The sequence below is a fragment of the Anarrhichthys ocellatus genome, unplaced genomic scaffold (genome assembly GCF_004355925.1).
Source record: "Anarrhichthys ocellatus isolate YVR2014 unplaced genomic scaffold, GSC_Weel_1.0 scaffold7, whole genome shotgun sequence".
Lineage (NCBI taxonomy): Eukaryota > Metazoa > Chordata > Actinopteri > Perciformes > Anarhichadidae > Anarrhichthys > Anarrhichthys ocellatus.
Genome location: NW_022280037.1, coordinates 13,193,708 through 13,203,245, shown reverse-complemented (window position 1 = coordinate 13,203,245; position 9,538 = coordinate 13,193,708).

The window sequence follows — 9,538 nt, the reverse complement described above, 5'->3', positions numbered from 1 at the left end:
TTTGACTCTTAACATATCTGTACATGTACGAACTGCCGACTGGGCTTTTATATGTTAGATGGTAAATGGACATTTGTACTTATAAAGCGCTTTAACATGTCGTCATTCACCCTTCACGCACATTCATACACTGATGGCAAACTATGGTCCATTTAGAGTCACATAGACCATAAAGCAGGGTATGCTTTAGGGCGGGGCTACACAGTGATTGACAGGTCTCTACCAGAGACGTATACGGCGTCTCTACGTCACTCCTCCTCAGTCCAGATATGGTCACTTCCTGTTCACTGGTTGCAAAAAAGCCAAGATGGCGACGGCCAAGTCATCGAACTCGAGGCTTCAAAACCGTAGTTTGCAGATGCAGCGACTGCAGGATTAGTGCTGATTTAACAGTAGATGGTGTTCTGAGTCATTATCAACTATTAAATGCAGATTTTTATAAATTTGGTAAGAAATGTCAATATTAACACCAGCATTGATGTGTTTCGTTAAAGTACAGTTATATAATTTCGTTTATAGTTTAAAAACACGTTTAAGTGCAGTTACTCTTTAACCTTTCGTCATCCTGCTTCCTTTCCTTTCACTAAGTGTACGACTAATAAACTGAATTGGTAAAGTTGTACATCGATTGACAGAATTAACGGGGGAAATTGCCCCCCCCCCCCCCTTAATTTCCCATGATGCTCTGTGCTCGACTGGTTGGAAATCGAACAAAGATGGAGGGCAACATCCTGTTCACTTTGCATGTCAAAAAGATGGGGAGTCTCTCTTTTGTCTTGTTAAAGGTGTGTGTGTGTGTGCGTGCGTGCGTGCGTGTTGGAGGGTTAATAAGCCATGTGGTTCACCTGAGTCCCTCAAGCCTCGGGGCCAGACACGTGTGTCTGAATAATTTATAGCTATATAGAAAACCACAGTTTATTATCTTTCTCTATATAATTGCAGATTCTCAGTGTATATATATATATATATATATATATATATATATATATATATATATACAGTATATGTGTGTGTGTGTGTGTGTGTATGCAACAGCTCTGTTTACTATCAGTGACCTCACTGGAACTATTTCTTAGCAAACATCGACCACGCGTAATAATTTCCTGCACTCTTGAAGTCACCACAAAACCACAAATTGTGTTTTTCTGTGTGTATTTCCATTCTTGTACAAATTAAAACAAGACACAGCGTGTTAGAGGATGCAACTAATTCAGAAAAGCTGTTTATTCTTGGTGAAGTTGATGTCTCATGCTTTATTATATTATATGTAGATGGAGGATTTGTTACTTCACTGTTTCTTTTATTTAGGCTGGTAGAGCTCGTTGGAACTCTTTTAGTTGTATTCATTTAGTCGATTAAAGCAGCACCTTCAGGCCCTTTTTCCGTTGTAACTTTTTGTTATTTATTGTAAAGTTACCTACGACCCATCCGTGCGATAAATGACTTTATTTTATAAAATCCATCTGGTTTTATGTTTTTCTTCTCTTTCCCCTAGAGCGGGCGAGAAGATACCGTTTTTAAAATACATCTTTTGTACTTGAATTCTTAAAAAGCCTCTTTGTAGGACCGGGAGTACAAATGTCTCATCCATCTCTCCAGGCTGTGTGGTAGTTTGTAGTTAATGGATATAAAAAAAAAAAAAAGATCTTTTCAATTTTCAGCATTATAAAAGAGGTTTAACTTGAGGCTGACACCACAGAAACAGGCCGAAGGTACAGAACCGTCCGTGGTAAAGAAAATATGTTGCCTTCCAACAATTCAGCGCTCCAGACTTCAAAGGATGATGTACTCAGCTGGGTTCACTGTGGTTGTCTCTGCTTAAACAATGATGGCAAAAAGTGAACGGAACAAATCTTTTGTACGAATTATTTTTCTAATTCAGTACATACGGGGTCAACGTATCCTCGGTTTGTATCCTACTCAAAGTTACGAAATTCCAGCAACACATGTCATCTTCTGCTCGTAACATGAATACGGTCTTTTCACAATACATTTACGTCTTCACAGGAAACTTAGTAGGGTTTATGAAATAAAACTACTTGGTTAGGTTTAGGAAGAGATTGTGAAATACTTCGTTAGGTTCAGGAAAATATCGTGAAATACTTCGTTAGGTTTAGGAAAATATCGTGAAATACTTCATTAGGTTTAGGAAATATCTACTTAGTTAGGTCTAGGAAAATATCGTGAAATACTTCATTAGGTTTAGGAAATATCTACTTAGTTAKGTCTAGGAAAATATCGTGAAATATTTTGTTAGGTTTAGGAAATAAAACTACTTGGTTAGGTTTAGGAAAAGATCGTGAAATAGTCTCCTGGCTAAAAGATCGTTGTTTTTTGGACCCATACGACTCCTCTTTTGCTCGCTTGATGTGAGATTTGGACGTTCTTTGTATTTCCTCGTTCATGATTACGTGGATAACATCCGAAAAAACTTTCCTGGGATATCTACGAATTATGGCACATTATTTTTCGTAGCTATTGCTATGAATGCTGGATGAGACCAGCCTGCCCAGGTCTGTAGCACCGATACAAGCGGAGCTCGGAGTCTAAAGGAGCTAGTTGAGGGGGTTCGAGCCTCCAGGCGCCCCCCCCCCCCCCTTTTAGGGAGGTTTTCTGGGCTGCTGGTCGAAGGTAGAATCGGAACACGCTGGAGGGATTATATATCTCACCTGTCTGTGAAATGCCTCGAGGAGGAGCTGACATCTTTACTTTGCTTATCAGCCTGCAGGCAGAAAATGGAAGGATGGACTTTCAGTGATTGAAATGGAAACATTAAACAGAAAAAGTGATTTAAACTCTAAAGTATCTGTGGTAAAGTGTTGCTCCATCCAGGGAAACACAAAGAGGGAATTGTGCACTAACAATGCAGTAAATCTGGAAGATGTCCACTTAATGTAACTCTGCTGAAGCTTCAGATACACTTTAAAGTATGTTATTTGGATAAAATGAGAATCACTTCAATCAGAAGAATCTATCCTCATACAACAGTTCGTATCTATCGCACAAAGTGTTTTCCTACAAAAGTCCAGCAACACGTGTCAATTTCCGCTCGTTACATAAATACAGTCTTTTCAAAATAAACTTCCGTCTTCACAGGAAACAACTCAGGTTTAAGGCAACAAAACTAAACAGTTAGGTTTAGGAAAAGATCGTTGTTTGGGTTAAAATAACTACGTACAAGTTTCATAATAACTTTCTCTGTTTGTTGGAAGGACGGGTCACAAACACACAGGACATTCACAGAGGAGACCGCTGTTCGTGTCCAGTGTAAAAAAGTCAACATTGACTTACTTTAATGTTATGTTTAGACGTTTATCGTTACTACTTGGTTTACTAAACCTAACCAAGTAGTCTAATTGCCTTTTTTGTTTTGTTTAAGATCACAACGTTAACCACGTGTTTCAAAGTGCAACCGAAATCCAGCAGAAAACATGGAGATATACACTTGCCTACATCTTCTCATACATATATCTTCCTTTAACCTGTGTATATTTTTGGCGTTGTGTGTATTAGTCACACTTATTCATACTTTTTCTATTTGCACTCTTTCCTACTTTGTCCCGCTGCACAACAATTCTTCTCTGGATGAATAAAGTTCCGTCTCATCTCTCATCCCTCATCTAAAAAACCTGTTTCAACATTCTGCTGTCGACAGATTGAGAACCTAACAGAGATAAACTGACACTCACAAACCAGATCTGAACCGCTAACATCAAGAGTGAGGACTGACACCACATCACTCTGTAGGTGTGTGTGTGTGTGTGTGTGTGTGTGTGTGTGTGTGTGTGAGAGTGTGTCTGTGTGTGTGACTGTGAGTGTGTGTGTGTGAGTGTGAATCTGTCTCCGTGAGCAGAGCTGCATCCAGTGTGTCTTTGTCTGTGAAGATGAAAGGGATGCAGACTGGCCTCAGGCTGCAATTAAAAACAGGCTGAGGTTGCTATGGTGATATAGGTGAACTGAAGTACTTTATGAAATATTGCTGACGGATGGACGGACGGACGGACGGACGCCTCCAGCAGAGAACACGCTGTTCTGTGGATGTTTCGGCTTAATGTTTAAACTTCTGTTTGTTCTGTGAAGATGTTGTCGATATCTGGATCCTCATAAATACTGTTGAGAATAAAATCAGGTCAGTTTGCTCAGTTTCAACGACTAAAAAGATGTAAATGATGAACACATCAGCCCTTAATCACTCCATTACATAAAACACCAGAAGCAGAACAACATGTACATTCACAAAACAACTATAATCATGTCAACCTTTAATAGTAACACATAGCTACATTTCAGGTTCAAAACACATTGAAGACGCATTGAACTAATTACATTTACAATATAAACACTATGAAACTAAATAATGCATGCACTGGATTATTACTGTGTTTTCAATTCGACTGCATTTTGGTGGTTTACTCAGTTCGTAAAGAAGATGGAGCTGAAAACAAAAACATGCTTTTATTATGAAGTGTAAAAATGTACAATGCAGGATTAAGGCCACACATTTTGAGAATTTAGGATGATGAAGATGCAGAAGATCTGGTTGTGTGTAGAGCTGACTAACGATGACGTCGTCTTGTTCCTCCTCCTGAAGCAGTGTCCCGCAGGCTGCAGGAGGAAGTTCACGTTTCAGTATTTAGTTCTTCGGTGTTTGTTTGCTGTCTCCGAGGTTCCTCTGTTAGTAATGAAAAGAGTTTTCTTCTTCTTCTTCATTTTATATTTAATGTTTCTGCTCTCACTTCCTCATTCTGCTCTTTTTACTTTAACAGGAACAGATTCCTCCTGATGGAAGTGAAGAACAGTTTGTTCATATAATTAGCTAAATTAGAAAAGAAAAGACATTTGTAACCAACATTTAATTAATATGAATGTGTGATTATTGTTTTAGTTTTATTCACACTTTTAAATTTATAAAATGTACTGTTTGACATATGTTTTGATGCATTTATGAAAAATAAACTATGCCAGATGTTGTTATTTATAACTAGTTCTCTCTTTATGTTTTCTGTATATTTCAGTTTTTTTTATCTTTGACTTAGTTATTATTTATTATTATTGTTTTAGGATAAACAGTATGTTGTATGTATAAAAAAGATAAAACCTAAAACATCAAGAAGTCCTTGTTATATAATAAAATGTTTTTCATGGGACAGATGTCATGGTATGTGTTTAAAGTGAGTCATAAAATCTACCACATCAAAGTTTCTAGTAATATATATTTTGTGTGTTTTTAGTTTTAGTTTGTATTTCTTTTTGGAGAAGACAGTAACACCATGAACAACGTGGATTATCTTCAACATGCACAAAAATGTTAAAGTCTGCCTTTTGAAGAGAAACTTGAGATTAAACCCCTCTGCGCCCAGCAGCAGCAGCAGCAGCAGATTATTGTCATAAACCAAACCTCTGGTAAAAATCAACACATTTGACCTGAAGTGGTTCTCCAGGAAGAATAACGTCTAACCGCTGTAGCTTCTCAGAGATGAAGGAGGTGATACCTGGTCAAGCTGTTTGTCTGAGAGGATTTTTAAACATTAAAGCAGTAGGACGTCGAGGTTAAATTGGGCGAACGTTGCAGTTGTTGCACCTAAAAACATCACTAATTGTGATCATGTTGATTTTTGATGTTCAGCTGGGACACGACGTCTCCTTGTTGTCTGTTGATAAGTTACTGTGAATTAGTTATACGTGATCCTTTGTTTAAATACTGAGTCTGTTTTTGAGACATTAAAGGAAAGCCCCAGAAGAAGATTGTGAGTGAAGTTGTTGTTGTTGATGATGCAGCTGTGAGTGAAGGAGCTGCTGGTCACTCATTACAGGAAAGAAACCAACTGAATGCTGAGAGAGACGTGATTCATTACAAGCTTTTGTTTCGATTGTGAGGCTGTTTCCTTCTCTGAGAACACACACACACACGCACACACACGCTCTCACACACACACACACACACACACACTAACACACACACACACACTCTCTCTCACACACACACACACACACACACACGCTCTCTCACACACACACACACGCACACACACTAACACACACACACACACACACTCTCTCACACACACACACACACACACACACACTCTTTTATACTCTTCCAGTAAGTGTCGGCTCAATCGGTTTGTTCCTGTCAGTTAGTTTTTATTCGGCAAATGCTTATTCATGCTCACGCTGAGAAACCAGAGTTTCAGCAGAAGTTTCCAGAAAATGTCTCGTCAGCGTTACGTCATCAGATGATTTGATACAATTAAAAGGGGAAAGTTCAACATTTCGGGAAACACATTTATTTGGAAGTCAAGAAGGTGCACATCAGTCTTGCTGCAGTGACTCACCGTGTGCAGCTTCATGTCCGTCACGGTGAGGTTGCCAGGTTTGGACCAATCCATTGTGTCTGCACAAAGACCAAAAACAAACCGGTGCTCCCCATCTGGCAACCGGAGCTGGAGACTCCGAAATCAAACTTATATTTCTACATTTCTGTGTTTGTGTAGATTCAGCTAATTAGCAGCTCCAACACGGTCTTCCTCCCAACGTGTCTAGAAACCGTCGGACTAAAGCTTCCAACTGAAGCCTCGGCTATACTTTCCACACAGGACGGTCACACGGTCCGCAGCCGACGTGGAATTGTGAAGAGGAAACATTTGCAGATTCTCCTCTCCGCAGACCGAAAATCTCAAAGGTCTCCATTTTTCTTGGCCCATACAGTTTGAAAATGTTGGATGTGTACGAAGAGGATCAGACAGTCAGTAATAAACCATCAGAGCGGTGTGGAAAACACAGGACTTTCACCCAGGAGACCGCTGATCATGTCCTGTGTGACTCTATTTCATTATGTTTTACTAACAACAGTAACATAACTAACTTTTTATTTTAAAACTTTTTTAAAACCCAAACCACAATCTTTTCCTAAAACTAATCAAGTTAGACCGCTGTTCGATCCCCGTGTGAAACATAAAGTCAACGTTGATTTTTATGTCACTTAACTTCTGTACTTCAGTGACGGCACTTCTGTATTTAACCCAAACCAAACCTAAACCTAACTAAGTGGTTTCCTGTGAAGACGGAGGTTTATTTTTAAAGATTGTTTTCATGTAACGAGCGTAGATTGACTCGTGTTGCTGGACTTTCGTGGGAAAACGCACGAAAAATGCCTGTGTCCATGACAACCGATGGAGAGAAGTCAACTACGACTCCGATGGTGCACTTTGGCAAAAGACATCTCAGAAACAAAGAAGAAATTAGTTTCACTGTTTGAAATTACTTCAATAATCAGTAGATGAAGGAAAACACGTCTCCTTCTTCTTCGTCCTCTCTGCTCTCTTCTTCTTCTTCTTCTTCTGTGTTTTTAAATGTCACCTCTGCCTCTCTCTCCTCTGTCTCCCTCAGTGTCTCTCGCCCTTCCCTCTCCTCTCCTTTATGCAAACTCACGCCTCCTCCCTCTCTTCCTCCTCTCTCACCTCTCTGACTGTCACCTCTCTCTCTCTTTCAGCTTTCACACTCATTCGTTCCCAAACCGTACTCAAGTACATACAAACATTAAGGTTCTTGTACTTCTACTCCATCTCAGGGGGAAATATTGTACTTTTTATTCCATTGATAATTGATAATTCTCTCTCTCTTTCTCTCTCTCTCTCTTTCTCTCTCTCTCTCTCTTTCTCTCTCTCTCTCTATCTCTCTCTCGTCTTTAAATAGTATCAGAGGCAGCCAGCTGCTCCTTCCTCTGCAGCAAAGACCCCCCATGGAGACCAGTTAAACCTGTGTGCGAATCTGTATGTGTGTGTGTGCGTGTGCATATGTGTGTGTGTGTGTGTGTGTGTGTGTGTTGTCTCCGCCCACATACTAAGCTGATAAAGTCATCATATCCTGATGAAATTAACCAAATAGGTCACCAAATGTTTTCCTCTCTCCTTGATGTCTTCATACTGCTGTGCGTGTGTGAGAGTGTGCGTGTGTGAGAGAGTGTGTGTGTGTGTGTGTGTGTGTGTTTGCTCTCTGTATTAAAGACGAGTGTATCTTTATTTGTTGTTAGCTTAGCAGCGGGGGCATTCAAATCCATACCAGACTGAAGCTGTGAGGATCCATCAGAGGGAACTTTGAAGATTCAAGAAAGCCGAGTTTCTTCTCTCAGCATAAAAACATCATCATCATCATGAACCTCGCTCACTCCTCATCGTCAGTTTGTAACTTTGTCATGTGCTTCACACTTTAGCTTTCAAGCTAACTTCACCTGCACCTGACTGAACGCATGTCTAACGTGTCATCGTCGGCCATTTTTATAGGATTAGGAAAAGAGTGCTACTGTTTCCTGCAAGTGTCACAAAGAACACAGAAACACTACACAGAGAATAAGATTGAAAACACAAATGTAGCATATTTATATAGCTACAGTCAGACACAAAGGTAGGCTAACAGTGTGTGTTTTTTATTTAGCTTGCAGTGACTTTACTTACAAACTCCTGAAACTGGGACCCTTAATTGGACTGCACTTGTGAGGGATACTGTCTTTTCAAATAAACTTCACAGGAAGTTACGTTTAGGCAACAAAACCACTTAGTTAGATTTAGGAAAAGAGCGTGGTTGAGTTTTCTTTACTGGAGGAAAGCAGCTCAGTTCACGAGGACACCGCTGATCCTGACAAACAAGGTGACTCCCATTTTGTGGCGACAGTTGAAAGGCATTCTGGGAAATCTATGAACTTACTGAGGGAAGAATAAGACAAGGCATGTAGATGCAGAGAGAGGTTCACCAGGAAGAAGAAACCACAAGATTAATCATTTCTTGGACGTCAGAGATTGATGAAGGTAAATGATGATGTCAGGTCATTATATAGAATCCTTGACTAGTTTAAGGACCTTTAACGTGTCATTGTTTCAGATAATAATTATGATAAGAAGGGCGTGTTATACCTCACAGCTCCGGTGTGTCGGCCTGAAGCTCCCCGACAGACTTTAACCTCTGAGAATGAAAACACCCAGTCTACTCCACTCTTTGCTCTGTACGATCGCTCCCAGCGAGGCGGCGCGTCTTCCCAGCCTGCTTTGCATATGACTGCAGGGTTTCCGGATCAAAGAGAGAGGAAGTCAGGAGACAGCACCCCCGTCTGATGAAACGCTCTGTGCCGCTATCAGGAGATATAGGAGAGGTTTCACTGTACAGTCTGCACGCTTCGCATTTACACTTTAGACGCTCGATGTTTCAGGGGGACTCGCTGTTAGTGCAGGTGGGGGGTCGCTGTATCTGACGGACTCACGCTGGTGACCTTTCAGCTTCAGGAAAGACTCTTCAAAGCTGCAGCGTAACGAACCCTCTTACATTTAAACATCACCTGATCTATACTTTATCAGCCTGTGTGTGTTAAAGACTTCATTAAATTCATCCAATAGATGACGTGGTAATGATGTGAGACATGGTGACGTCGACAAAACAACCCAACAGTCCACTTCCTGCTTTAACTTTCACCTTCTGTACTTACTGTTGGTGTGTCTGCAGCAACCTCCGGTTCTGCAGAGTGAAGTCAAAGCTTCATGTGTTAAAG